We start from the raw sequence: 15,386 nt of genomic DNA on the forward strand, positions 1-15,386 counted from the left end.
TAGAAACAATTAAAAAAATGTATGTTTTTGGCCGCCGACCCCATCAGAATATGTTGTTCCAAGGATCCCGAGAAGCAAAGATTTGAGTTAAAAATGTTGTTTAAAAAAATATATATATTCAAAGTTTTGCACAAAATATTCAAGATTTTTCAAAAATAGCAGATCTACAAGATCGCTATGAGCTTGTATATCTGCTATTTTTGAATAGCCAAAGTATAAAATAATGGTTTAAGTGGTTGCACAGATGCGTTCCCGGTTTTAATGGGCTGATCTTCTCTTCTTTGTTAGACTCTACGGAGTGCACCAGTTGTCCAAAGGACTTCTGGTCCAGTCCCCAGCGCGACCACTGTGTCCCCAAGAGTGTGGAGTTCCTCTCCTACCACGAGGCCCTGGGCATCTCCTTGACAACCTTCTCATTGCTCGGAACACTTATCTCTGCCGTTGTCATTGGAATCTTCGTCTATCACCGAGACACGCCCATGGTGCGCGCCAACAACTCCGAACTCAGCTTCCAACTTCTGATGTCACTCATACTGTGTTTCCTGTGCTCACTTCTGTTCATCGGCCGCCCCAGACTCTGGACCTGTCAGCTGAGGCATGCCGTGTTCGGGATCAGCTTTGTGCTGTGTATCTCGTGTATCCTGGTAAAGACTATGGTGGTGCTGGCCGTGTTCAAGGCCTCCAAGCCCGGGGGTGCAGCCATTATGAAGTGGTTCGGTGCCATGCAGCAGAGAGGAACGGTTCTGGTTCTCACTTCCATCCAGGCGATAATTTGCATAGCCTGGCTTGTGTCTGCCTCACCAACCCCTCATAAAAACATGCAATACAACATCGATAAGATCGTCTATGAGTGTGAAGTGGGCTCCACGGTTGGTTTTGCCGTGCTACTAGGTTATATTGGTTTACTGGCAGTACTTAGCTTCATCCTGGCATTCATGGCAAGGAATCTTCCGGACAACTTCAATGAAGCCAAGTTAATCACGTTCAGCATGTTGATCTTCTGTGCCGTGTGGATAGCCTTCATCCCAGCATATATCAGCTCTCCAGGCAAATATGCTGATGTAGTGGAGGTGTTTGCTATTTTAGCATCTAGTTTTGGCCTTTTGGTGGCGCTGTTTGGACCAAAGTGTTATATAATGCTTTTGAAACCTGAGAGAAACACTAAAAAGTCCATCATGGGTCGCGGTGCCACCAAGACATAGAAGCAGAAATGATATTTTCTGTGAATTTTATAACGCTAAGTTTATATAGATACTGTATATTTGATTGCTGATCACCTTGTAATAGATTCATTTTTCTACCAGATTAAATGAACCTATTGAAAAAAAATGTGCACTTCTTCATTCTCTGGGGATCAACGTACAGGTTCTGTATATAAGAAGCAAATTATGTATCCTATATTAATATTGCCTAGAGGGTCGGTGGACGTTGGGCACAGACGTAACATCCAGCCATTAAACAAGTAACAACAACATGAAGAGACCACCGCTGAATAATTGATTGATTGATTATACTTGCATATTGTTTTTATTAACGTTTTTCAGTTTTGAAGTCAGTGTAGTGTTGTTGTTAACTTAGTTCCCCCGAGATTTCCCCCTGACATTTTTCCCAGAGTAGAGAAAAAAATCGCGCCGGCCCTAAATGTAATTTCTGGGAACGCCACTGGCTGGAGTACTTCTCATTTTCAGTACTTTTACTTCTACTCCACTACATCTCAGAGGCTACTCCACTACAATTATTTGAAGACTTTAGTTACTAGTTACTTTTCAGATGTAAATTATGATATTATGAAACATACATTAACCACTTTAGCCTTATTTTATGCATAGGCTATTTGAAAATACAATCTACAAGCTCTACAAGCTCACAACCTGTCGCATCGCGACACGTTGTGAGCTTGTAGATCTGCTATTTTCAAACATTTTATTGTAGTCCTACTTTTGGCACTTTAAAGGAGCTACACCATGAATTTAAAAAATAATAATAATATTTGATATCATATTGTTTATGTCCCTCAAACGTTTTTCAAAAGGTTTGAGCCTAAATCAAACCTCAGATATACTCATTCCAACTAACTTCTCTCTGGCTTATAAAGCACTTTCACCTGCAATACCACATTGTCCTGTTTGGCACGGGGCGCTATTGAGCCAGTTTGTATGCATGTCATGTCCTGGTTCTGTGTGGAAAAAGTAAAAAAAAAAAATAAGAAAAAATTTAAAAAAAAATTAAAATGAAAAAAAAAAAAATATTTTCTTTTTGGATTTTTTTTTTTTGGTTAGAACTGAAAAACGGGAGGAATTGTTCCCAGACGTGACGTAGAGTGGGGGAACAAATCTGACGGACTGTTTTCAGACCAATTTACATAAAAACCACAGATAGCCTATGAAAGCCTGCATGCTCGAAGTCGGGTATTTGTTGGAACAGAAGAGAGGTGGGGGAGACCAAAAACACACAAAAATGAAGAAAAAGTTAAAATTCATGGTGTAGACCCTTAAAGTACATTTTGATGCCAATACTTATGTACTTTTACTCAAGTAAATTTAGAATTCTGGACTTTTACTTGTAACAGAGATTTCTATATTAAAGTATTGGTACTTTTACTTAAGTAAAGAATTTGAGTACTTTTCCCACCACTGACCAGGGCCATGTCTGGCCCCTAGGAGCCACGACAGAGTCCCCCAGGGGCCACAGACTGCACACTGTTGCTCCAATCTGCACCAAAGACAAAAAAGCTTATCAGGGGTCGGCCATGAGTATTGTCACATCAGGGGCCCCCAGCGGCCACAGGCACACCGTTCCTCCAATAGGCTCTATTCACAGCAGCCATATTATGAAGACATTCACAGGTGTTATCAATGATACTAATGAAGGCTCTGTTCCATTCTGGTCAAACAGAGTCAGGGTGCTGATACTATGCATGTTGGCTCACCGGAAACACTCTGTTACACCAGTGGGTCTAAAGTTGGGGTCTAGGGACCCTCATGGGCTTCCAAATGTCCCCTTACAGGTGTGTAACCCTTACGGGTCCATTTGGTTCTATTTGTACACTCTCAGAGTTATGGGGGTCGTGGAAACCACTGTGCTAGACTAAATGGAACAGAGCCTTCATTAGTATCATTGGTAACACCTGGGAAGGAAGTGATAATATGGCTGCTGTGCATATCATCACCAATTATACAACAGGTAGTTCCGACCAAGCAATCTGATTGGTTGAAATAGCTTTCTAGCCGTGCTTCAAACCAGCATCATAGCACGGGCCTAATCACATTAATAAATCACTCCGCAGTGCAGTCCAGTCCGCACCTGATTAGACCATTATATGGCACAGCTGTGCTGTGAAGTCACTCTGCCCCACGGTAGGAAAACAAACAGACAGTAGCCTGACCCACCGCCGCCACCGGAGAACAAACAGCTATGCAAAATGGACTATGTTGTTAATTTGGTGGATTTACGGTTGATCAATGGTTAGAAGGTTATAAATATCCTCCTGTGTAAAGTAAAATGACTCCCATTTCGTTAACAGTCCAGTAGGCTATATGCTCCGTCGTACGACCGTGTCACGCGGCCAAAATAGCCGATCTACAAGTTCACAACGCGTCGCCATCGCGACGCGTTGTCAGCTTGTAGATCAGTCACCACACGGTCGTACGACGGAGCATAGAGCCTACTGGAATTCATTCCACTGCGCAAGCATTGATAGCTCAGCTGTGTTGATGAGACGGTGCCTCAAACTCAAAGCACTGCTACAGGGACTATTTAATGTCTCTCAGTCAAAAACTCTTCTCTTTACAGGGAAACGGACAATAGCGAAACATTTTTATTATTAATTGCCCCACAATATGAATACACTTGGATGTGTTTTGTTGGTAACTGTTGTATAATCGCAATATTACACTCGAGGGTGTGCTTTACCTTACATTATTGGCACTTCAGTGATGCTGGCGGAACTCGGCTGGCGCCTCGTTCCTGACCGCATCACTGTCGTGCCAATAATGACGGTAAAGCACACCCTCTCGTGTAATATTGCTTAATTCTGGCACAAATGCCGTTCAGGGGTCTGCAATGAGAACAGTCACTACATTGCACACATATGGGGCTCTATCCACCTGTTTCCTAGGCCTTTCACTGTGTTCCACTTCCTGTCTTTCGATCCAATGAAAACCAATGAAACCGGTCAGATGACCAATGACATCCAATGAAATCCGACAGGAAGTGGAACACCCAAGGCCTAGGAAACAGGTGGATAGAGCGTGCCAAAATCCCTGAAAGGGGCGTCAACAAGTGTCTTTTGGTAGCGGCGGACATCTTTGAGGGGTAAAAAACAGGTTGGCTTAACATTGCCCAATGCCACGCCCAATGCCAACGCCCCCCGTGGTGACGACGCGTTGGCACGCTCTATACAGCAGTGTTACAGCAGTGTTTAAAGGGATATCTCACTTTAAAAAAAAAAAAATCGGTCATTTTATCGTCTACACATGCTTTTGTGAGCCCCCCAGACAGTTTTTAAGTTGCTTGATTCAGTATTTAGACATTTGATATTAATGTTATCAGACACGCCCTCTTTCTATATAAACCCATTATAACTTCAAACTCCCTTTTTAACATGTTGGATTCATCAAAAACACCGTCCTTGTTTCTGGTGACTCACCCTGCCCTCCTAATACGTGAGGGGGCTGTGTTTTTTTTTATTATATTACATTTTTTTCATTTTCCAAAACATTTATTAAAAATAAATGAAAAAAGTAATTGAAAAAACACGGTCTCCTCACGTATTAGAAGGTCAATGTCAGTCATCAGAACCAAGGACGGGTGTTTCTGATGAATCTAACATGGTTAAAATGGATTTTGAAGTTACAGTGGGTTTGTATAGGAAGGGGGCGTGCCTGATAAAATGAATATCAAATGTCTGAATACTGAATCAAGCAACTTGCCCGGGGTGGTCCCAAAAGCTTGAGCAGTAGACGATAAAAGGACCACATTTGTTTTTAAAGTGAAATATCCCTTTAACAGTTCAAATGGTCATAACCAACCCGGTGACCATTGCTCAGATCAGCACAATATAGGACTGTATTTGAGGGCCGCGTAGCAACCTGAAAATCTATTCAGAAAATGCCCTCGACAGAATGAATGATAACAACATACGAGCTATTGAGTAGGTAGAGAATGTCCATACTAGCTTGATTGAATGGTCCTGATCAGAGGTGATAACAGCCATTTAATGGGCTGATAACAGCCCAAGCGGTTGGTCTTATCTCACACAGCTGATACATAACAGTCCAAGGTTGTTGTCATAACTTGCCTATCAAATCAAATAGAAGTAGCCTATAGACCTAAATCTATAGTGACTTCAAATGATTTTGTAACTTTAAGTTATTAGAACATAAGTGGCCCGACTTTGTAACAGGTCAATGTGATATAATACAAAGAAATACATAAATGTAACAATAATAATAATAAATATAGCTGCAAGCAGCGATAATACAGGGCCAGAGAGAGAGAGAGAGAGAGAGAGAGAGAGAGAGAGAGAGAGAGAGAAACGGAATAGATTGGAGAGAAAGAGAGGGAGAGAGACAGACATGGAAACTGGAGAGAGAGAGAGAGTGACATGGAAACTGGAGAGAGAGAGAGAGAGAGAGAGAGAGAGAGAGAGAGAGAGAGAGAGAGAGAGAGAAACGGAATAGATTGGAGAGAAAGAGAGGGAGAGAGACAGACATGGAAACGGAATAGATTGGAGAGAGAGAGAGAGAGAGAGAGAGAGAGAGAGAGCCATGGAAACGGAATAGATTGAAGAGAGACATGGAAACGGAATAGATTGATGAGAGAGAGAGATGGAAACAGACTGGATTGTTGGACATCTCAACCTATTGCCATTAACAGGAATCGAACTCTCAACCTTCGGACTAATAGGCTGCAACATTAGCTATAGTGCTATAGCTTTGACCAGGCTGATGTTGTCTGTTGAAGATCATAAACTCTTGCATTCTGTCATGAACCAAGCCAACACTAAGACCACTCGTTCACAAACCATTTACCAATAGAGAAATTGTATGTCTCCTCGCAACCGAAAACAGTGAAAGCAGCCGATCTACAAGCTCAGAAACACGTTGCTATCTGAAAGGTTTTGAGATTGTAGATCGGCTATTTTCAGAATGAATATGTCATACATTGAAAAAACGTACTCTCAAATGAGCATTTCAGGTTATCTTTACCATTTGCACATGTATTCATTGATACAGTCATGTTGTTTGCAATTCAACTTAAATGAAGTCTGCATCAAGTGAGGCTTGAACTGGTGACCTTGAGATTGTGAGGCACTTATTTAAGGGAGACGCCATTGGACCAACAGACAGGGAACTGTGAAAAAGGAGATCACACAGATGATACAGTTTCACGCAAATAGCTGAAAAATCCTGGGTTTAAGTGTTTTTCAAACTGTTCAAAATTGCGGACAATCTAAGGGTGGAGCTTACTGGTCAAAGCGATAGATGTGTTCCTCATGAGTTCAGCTATGGCCGCCCCTCAGAGAGAGAGAGAGAGAGAGAGAGAGAGAGAGAGAGAGAGAGAGAGAGAGAGAGAGAGAGAGAGAGAGAGAGAGAGAGAGATGGAAACGGAATAGATTGAAGATAGAAACGGAATAGATTGAAGAGACAGGGAGAGAGACATGGAAACGGAATAGATTGAAGAGAAAGACATGGAAACTGAATAGATTGAAGAGAGAGAGCCATGGAAACGGAATAGATTGAAGAGAAAGACATGGAAACGGAATAGATTGAAGAGAGAGAGCCATGGAAACGGAATAGATTGAAGAGAAAGACATGGAAATAGAATAGATTGAAGAGAGAGAGCCATGGAAACGGAATAGATTGAGTCATGTTTTTTGCAATTCAACTTAAATGAGTGTGCATCAAGTGAGGCTTGAACCAGCAACCTTGCGGTCGTGAGGCACTCTTAGGTAGCTGCAACACTACCTATAGTGCTATAGCTTCGTTCAGGCTAATGCTGTCTGTTGAGGATCACAAACTCTTGCCTTCTGTCATGACCCAAGCCCCTGTTTCACTAGCACTAAGATCACTCGTTCACAAACCATTTACCAATTAAGAAATTGTACATCTCCTCTGAAGCAAAACTTGTGAAAGTAGCCGATCTACAAGCTCACAAACCATTAAAAGTTGTCAGATTGTACATCGGCTATTTTCACAATGAAGTATGTTATACATTGAAAAAACATACTCTCATTGCTATCTGAAAAGTTGTGAGATTGTAGATCAGCTGTATGTAAAAAACACTCAATTAAGTATTTCATGTTATCTTTAACAATTGCAGATGTATTCATTGATAGTCATGTTGTGTGAAAGGCAACTTAGATGAAGTCTGCACCAAGTGAGGCTTGAACTGGTGACCTTCAGGTTGTGGGGCACACATTTAAGCGAGAAGCCACCAACAGACAAGAACCTGTGAAAAAGGAGTTCACACAGATGATACAGTTTCACGCAAATAGCGGAAAAATCCTGGGTTTAAGTGTTTTTCAAACTGCTCAAGATTGCGGACAATCTAAGGGCGGTGCTTACTGGTCAACGTGATAGATGTGTTCCTCATTAGTCAAGGCACATGTGTAAGCAGGTCTAATGGCTGTCGGCCAAACGAGGCATGACTTTTGCCTGTTTAAAGTTTGCATTTTCAAAAAATTGCTATAGCGCCCCCGTTTGACCAATTGGAGTAAGATTGGTTTCAGTGATATTTGGAATGCCCCTTTACATTTCTGCAAAGTTTCAAAGAATGGTAAGTCTGCATGTATGTGTTAGGGGCAGATGAATAATTGTCATAAAACTGCAATATTCATTGGCTCATTAAAAATTCATTTTTTCACTTATGGAAGATATTTTGCAAACGTTTTTAGGCATAGGTCCAAAGTTCATGTGTAAAAGGTTTCGTGCAGATTACTCAAAAATCCCAGGAGGAGATAGGTTTTAACTGTTTTTCATATAATTCAAAATTGTGGGAGATCTAAAGGTCAGAGGTCAAAAGTCAGAGTGTGAAAGTTGTTCAGCATGAGGAGACGCATATGTGTATTGAAGTTTCATGGCTGTAGGTCAAATAGGGCATGAGTTGTACCTGTTCAAAGTTGGCATTTTCAACTGAGTGCTATAGCGCCACCTTTTGACGAAAGATTGTGAGATTTATTTTTTGATCGTTTTTCATGACCATCTATCATATGGCCGAGTTTCATAAAAAGCGACTGCACGGTTCAGCCAGAACTGGCAAAAACGGCAGAAGAAGAAGAAGAAGAAGAAGAAGAAGAAGAAACGGAATAATGCCAATAATAAAACAGGTACAGAGCTGAGAGCTCTGTCCCTGTAAAAATAATAATAATAATAATAATAATAATAATAAATATAGCTGCAAGCAGCGATAATATGGGGCCAGGAGAGAGAAAGAGAAATGATAATTCCTTTAACAGGTCAGTTCATGAAAGTCCTTGCGGTCTTGTTTCCAATGAGGGCCTGTGAGCAATTAGGGGTTAAGAGTCTTGCTTGTGTCGATGACAAATTTCATCGACACATTTGCTGACCTGGCCTGGAATCGTACCTGGGGCAACCAGAGCCTCTGGCTCCCTAGGCGGGCTCACTAACCACTCAGCTATGGCAGAGAGAGAGAGAGAGAGAGAGAGAGAGAGAGAGAGAGAGAGAGAGAGAGAGAGAGAGAGAGAGAGAGAGAGAGAGAGAGAGAGAGAGAGAGAGAGAGAGAGAGAGAGAGAGAGAGAGAGAGAGAGAGAGAGAGAGAGAGAGAGAGAAACGGAATAGAGTGAAGAGAGAGAGACATGGAAACGGAATAGAGTGAAGAGAGAGAGACATGGAAACGGAATAGAGTGAAGAGAGAGAGACATGGAAACGGAATAGAGTGAAGAGAGAGAGACATGGAAACGGAATAGAGTGAAGAGAGAGAGACATGGAAACTGAATAGAGTGAAGAGAGAGACATGGAAACGGAATAGATTGAGTCATGTTTTTTGCAATTGCAATTCAACTTAAATGAGTGTGCATCAAGTGAGGCTTGAACCAGCAACCTTGCGGTCGTGAGGCACTCTTAGGTAGCTGCAACACTACCTATAGTGCTATAGCTTTGTCCAGGCTGATGTTGTCTGTTGAGGATGACAAACGCTTGCCTTCTGTCATGACCCAAGCCCCTGTTTCACTAACACTAAGATCACTCGTTCACAAACCATTTACCAATGAAGAAATTGTACATCTCCTCAGAAGCAAAACTAGTGAAAGTAGCCGATCTACAAGCTCACAAACCATTAAAAGTTGTCAGATTGTACATCGGCTATTTTCACAATGAAGTATGTTATACATTGAAAAAACATACTCTCATTGCTATCTGAAAAGTTGTGAGATTGTAGATCAGCTGTATGTAAAAAACACTCAATTAAGTATTTCATGTTATCTTTAACAATTGCAGATGAATTCATTGATAGTCATGTTGTTTGAAATGCAACTTAGATGAAGTCTGCACCAAGTGAGGCTTGAACTGGTGACCTTCAGGTTGTGGGGCACACATTTAAGCGAGAAGCCACCAACAGACAAGAGCCTGTGAAAGGAGATCACACAGATGATACAGTTTCACGCAAATAGCTGAAAAATCCTGGGTTTAAGTGTTTTTCAAACTGCTCAAGATTGCGGACAATCTAAGGGCGGTGCTTACTGGTCAACGTGATAGATGTGTTCCTCATTAGTCAAGGCACATGTGTAAGCAGGTCTAATGGCTGTCGGCCAAACGAGGCATGACTTTTGCCTGTTTAAAGTTTCAATTTTCAAAAAAATTGCTATAGCGCCCCCGTTTGACCAATTGGAGTAAGATTGGTTTCAGTGATATTTGGAATGGCCCTTTACATTTCTGCAAAGTTTCAAAGAATGGTAAGTCTGCATGTATGTGTTAGGGGCAGATGAATAATTGTCATAAAACTGCAATATTCATTGGCTCATTAAAGCTTCATTTTTTCACTTATGGAAGATATTTTGCAAACGTTTTTTGCTATAGGTCCAAAGTTCATGTGTAAAAAGTTTCGTGCAGATTACTCAAAAATCCCAGGAGGAGATAGGTTTTAACTGTTTTTCATATAATTCGAAATGGTGGGAGATCTAAGGGTCAGAGGTCAAAAGTCAGAGCGTGAAAGTTGTTCATCATGAGGAGACGCATGTGTGTATTGAAGTTTTATGGCTGTAGGTAAAATAGGGCATGAGTTGTACCTGTTCAAAGTTGGCATTTTCAACTGAGTGCTATAGCGCCACCTTTTGACGAATGATTGTGAGATTTATTTTTTGATCGTTTTTCATGACCATCTATCATATGGCCGAGTTTCATAAAAAGCGTATGCACGGTTCAGCCAGAACTGGCAAAAACGGCAGAAGAAGAAGAAGAAATGGAATAATGCGAATAACAATACGGGTCCATGCTGGAAGCCTGGCCCCGTAATAATAATAATAATAATAATAAATATAGCTGCAAGCAGCGATAATACGGGGCCAGGAGAGAGAAAGAGAAATGATAATTCCTTTAACAGGTCAGTTCATGAAAGTGCTTGCGGTCTTGTTTCCAATGAGGGCCTGTGAGCAATTAGGGGTTAAGAGTCTTGCTCAGGGACAATTTTCATGTCATCGACACATTTGCTGACCTCGCCTGGAATCGTACCTAGGGCAACCAGAGCCTCTGGCTCGCTAGGCGGGCTCACTAACCACTCAGCTATGGCCGACCCTCAGAGAGAGAGAGAGAGAGAGAGAGAGAGAGAGAGAGAGAGAGAGAGAGAGAGAGAGAGAGAGAGAGAGAGAGAGAGAGAGAGAGAGAGAGAGAGAGAGAGAGAGAGAGAGAGAGAGAGAGAGAAACGGAATAGATTGAAGATAGAAACGGAATAGATCGAAGAGACAGAGAGAGAGACATGGAAACGGAATAGATTGAAGAGAAAGACATGGAAACGGAATAGATTGAAGAGAGAGAGAGAGAGCCATGGAAACGGAATAGATTGAGTCATGTTTTTTGCAATTCAACTTAAATGAGTGTGCATCAAGTGAGGCTTGAACCAACCAGCAACCTTGTGGTCGTGAGGCACTCTTAGGTAGCTGCAACACTACCTATAGTGCTATAGCTTTGTCCAGGCTGATATTGTCTGTTGAGGATCACAAACTCTTGCCTTCTGTCATGACCCAAGCCCCTGTTTCACTAACACTAAGATCACTCGTTCACAAACCATTTACCAATGAAGAAATTGTACATCTCCTCAGAAGCAAAACTAGTGAAAGTAGCCGATCTACAAGCTCACAAACCATTAAAAGTTGTCAGATTGTACATCGGCTATTTTCACAATGAAGTATGTTATACATTGAAAAAACATACTCTCATTGCTATCTGAAAAGTTGTGAGATTGTAGATCAACTGTATGTAAAAAACACTCAAATAAGTATTTCATGTTATCTTTAACAATTGCAGATGTATTCATTGATAGTCATGTTGTGTGACATGCAACTTAGATGAAGTCTGCACCAAGTGAGGCTTGAACTGGTGACCTTCAGGTTGTGGGGCACACATTTAAGCGAGAAGCCACCAACAGACAAGAACCTGTGAAAGGAGATCACACAGATGATACAGTTTCACGCAAATAGCTGAAAAATCCTGGGTTTAAGTGTTTTTCAAACTGCTCAAGATTGCGGACAATCTAAGGGCGGTGCTTACTGGTCAACGTGATAAATGTGTTCCTCATTAGTCAAGGCACATGTGTAAGCAGGTCTAATGGCTGTCGGCCAAACGAGGCATGACTTTTGCCTGTTTAAAGTTTACATTTTCAAAAAATTGCTATAGCGCCCCCGTTTGACCAATTGGAGTAAGATTGGTTTCAGTGATATTTGGAATGGCCCTTTACATTTCTGCAAAGTTTCAAAGAATGGTAAGTCTGCATGTATGTGTTAGGGGCAGATGAATAATTGTCATAAAACTGCAATATTCATTGGCTCATTAAAGCTTCATTTTTTCACTTATGGAAAATATTTTGCAAACGTTTTTTGGCATAGGTCCAAAGTTCATGTGTAAAAAGTTTCGTGCAGATTATTCAAAAATCCCAGGAGGAGATAGGTTTTAACTGTTTTTCATATAATTCCAAATGGTGGGAGATCTAAAGGTCAGAGGTCAAAAGTCAGAGTGTGAAAGTTGTTCAGCATGAGGAGACGCATGTGTGCATCGAAGTTTCATGGCTGTAGGTGAAACAGGGCATGAGTTGTACCTGTTCAAAGTTGGCATTTTTCAATTGAGTGCTATAGCGCCACCTTTTGACGAAAGATTGTGAGAATTATTTCTTGATCGTTTTTCATGACCATCTATCATATAGCCGAGTTTCATAAAAAGCGACTGCACGGTTCAGCCAGAACTGCCAAAAGTGGCAGAAGAAGAAATGGAATACTGTGAATAACAAAACGGGTCCATGCTGGAAGCCTGGCCCCGTAATAATAATAATGATACGAAGAATAAGAATTATAATAATTATTAATCATTATAATATCAATAATAACAATATCAACAGTAATACAATAATACAAATATATGCTAATAATAAAATAATATTAACAACAATAATATCTGCTGTAGGCTATTTGTTTCAATGAAGTTGACAGGCCTAGAGTTGGCCTATAGATGTTTGGCTACCTTAAACAAATACAGGTCATGATGTTTAAGCTTTATTTTATAATAATTGGAGAGAGTGCTGTCGTGCGCGCGGGGCGCTCCATGGTCGGAATATTAGGATGTAGTAATTATGGGTTTGAAATGGCACGGTCGGAACATTAGGATGTCGGGATTATGGGTTTAATATGGTCGGGAAAATGGCATGTCAGACCTATGGGATGTCGGTAATATGGGTATTTTTCGAAATTATGGGAGGTCGGACTATGGAGAGGTAGGGATAGCATGGCACCCACACCTGCAACGGGCCATTTGGAAGCCCATGACCCCAACTGTAGACCCACTGGTGTAGCAGAGTGTTTCCAGTGGGCCAACATGCACAATATCAGCACCCTGACTCTGTTTGACCAGAATGGAACAGAGCCTTCATTAGTATCATTGGTAACACCTGTGAATGTCTTCATAATATGGCTGCTGTGCATAGAGCCCATTATGGGGTGGAAGTGACCTCGGTGTGTATAATGACATGTCCAGTGTGAGTCTCCTCTCCTCTCCACTGCTCAATTCAATTCAATTCAATTTTATTAAAGTGTCAAATCACAACAAGTTGTCTCAAGACACTTTACGTAGAGAAGAGACCTGACAATCCCACCCTGAACAAACAATTTTTGCGACAGTGGCAACGAAAAACTCCCTCTTAACTGGAAGAAACGTCAGGCAGACCCTAGGTTCTAGGGCGGCGGCCTTCTGCCTCGACCGTGTCGGGGGAAAGAGGAGAGAGAGAGAGAGAGAGAGAGAGAGAGAGAGAGAGAGAGAGAGAGAGAGAGAGAGAGAGACAGAAAGAGATACAGAGACAGAGGAGAGACAGAAAGAGATACAGTGCAGGTAGTAACATTAACAATAGTAGCACATATAGTAGTGTAAGATATATATGATAGTATAGTATAGTACAGCAATAATGTGTATGTAGTATATAATGGTACAATATAAGAATGTTAAGATAATATGACTTACTTGACTTAAACCCTTTTGCTCTTTGGGGAGCATAGTTCGGTGTTGGGCGATCTTCTCTGCTTCCTTCCAAGATGTTCTTTTTTCCCTGAGTTCCGCCTCGACAGACCTTTTCCAGCTGTTTCTGGGTCTTCCTTGTTTTCTTTTCCCCTGAGGGTTCCATGTTAAGGCCTGCCTGGTAATGTTGGAGGATGGTTTCCTCAGGGTGTGCCCAATCCAGCCCCATTTCCTGCGTTTAATTTCGGTTTCTATTTGTTCTTGTTGTGTGGTTTGCCAGAGCTCTTCATTTGAGATGGTGTTAGGCCAGTAAATTGCCAGGATGTGTCGTAGGCATCTGTTGATGAATGTTTTGTAATTTGTTTGATGTTGCTTTAGTGGTTCTCCATGTTTCGGCCCCGTAGAGTAGAACTGACTTGACATTGGAGATGTGTTTTGAGTTCCATACTTGCCTTATTGTATTAAAAATGCTGTTCTAGCCTTCCCTATTCTTGCTTGTATGTCCTTGTCGCTGCCTCCGTCCTTCCCAACAATGCTTCCCAGGTAGGTGTATGTGTCCACCTTCTCTAGTGCCTCATTGTTGGTTTTGTCTATAGTCATCACCTTGGTTTTGGTTTTGTTCATATGAAGTCCTGTAGTGTCTGCTGTTATGGCAAGTTTTGTGAGTTTGGTTTGTAATTGTGTTTGTGTGTGTGAGACAGGAGGACTATGTCGTCGGCAACGCCCAGATCTTCTAGTTGGGACCACATTGTCCACTGGATGCCTAGGTTTTGTTCGGCTGTGGTTGTCTTCATGATCCAGTCGACCGCCAAGAGGAAGAGAAAAGGAGACAGTAAACAGCCCTGTCTGACTCCTGTCTCTACTGTGAAGCTGTCTGTGAGGTGTCCGTTGTGTATTACTCTGCAGGATGATTGTAGATATAGCTGTTGTGTGATGGTTATGAACTTCTTTGGAATACCATAATGTGCCATGAGATTCCATAGTATGTCTCTGTCCAAACTGTCAAATGCTTTGTGGAAATCAATGAATGTGAGGTTGAGAGGTGTGTTCCATTCCAAGGTCTGTTCTATAATGATGCGAAGGGTGGCAATGTGATCGGTGCATGATTTGTCTTGTCGGAAACCTGCTTGTTGTTCTCTGAGTTGTTTGTCTAGCTCTTTTGAGAGTCTTTCCAGGATGATCCTACTTAGTGTCTTTCCTGGCACCGATGTAAGCATAATGCCCCTGTAGTTGTTACAGTCTTCCAGGTTGCCTTTTTTTGGGGATTTTTACTAGGTATCCTTCTGTCCAGTCGCTTGGCACCTTTTCTTCTTCCCAGATCTGTCCGAAGAGTTGGTGAAGTACTGTTGTCGCTGTTTCCGGGTCTGCTTTGAGGGCTTCTGGGGGTATTCCGTCAGGTCCTGGAGCTTTATTGTTTTTCAGTTTTTTAATGGCATTTTTTATTTCTTGTTTATTGGGCTTATTTGTATTGAGACGTAGGGGGTGTGCGGAGGGAGGGATGTTGGCTAGTTCAGTTGGTCTGGGTCTGTTCAGTATGTCCCTGAAGTGCTCAGCCCATCTCTTCAACTGGTCCTCTTGCTTTGTGAGTGTTTTCCCTTCTTTGTCTAATATTGGTCTGTCTGGGGTTTTGCGTTTGTCTGCCAATTTCCATGTGATGTCGTAAAGTTCCTTCATGTTGTGTTGAGCTGCTGCTTCTTCTGCTTGCGTTGCTAGGTT

Source organism: Gymnoscopelus microlampas, assembly GCF_963454915.1.
Source record: "Gymnoscopelus microlampas genome assembly, chromosome: 11".
Taxonomy (NCBI): Eukaryota; Metazoa; Chordata; class Actinopteri; order Myctophiformes; family Myctophidae; genus Gymnoscopelus; species Gymnoscopelus microlampas.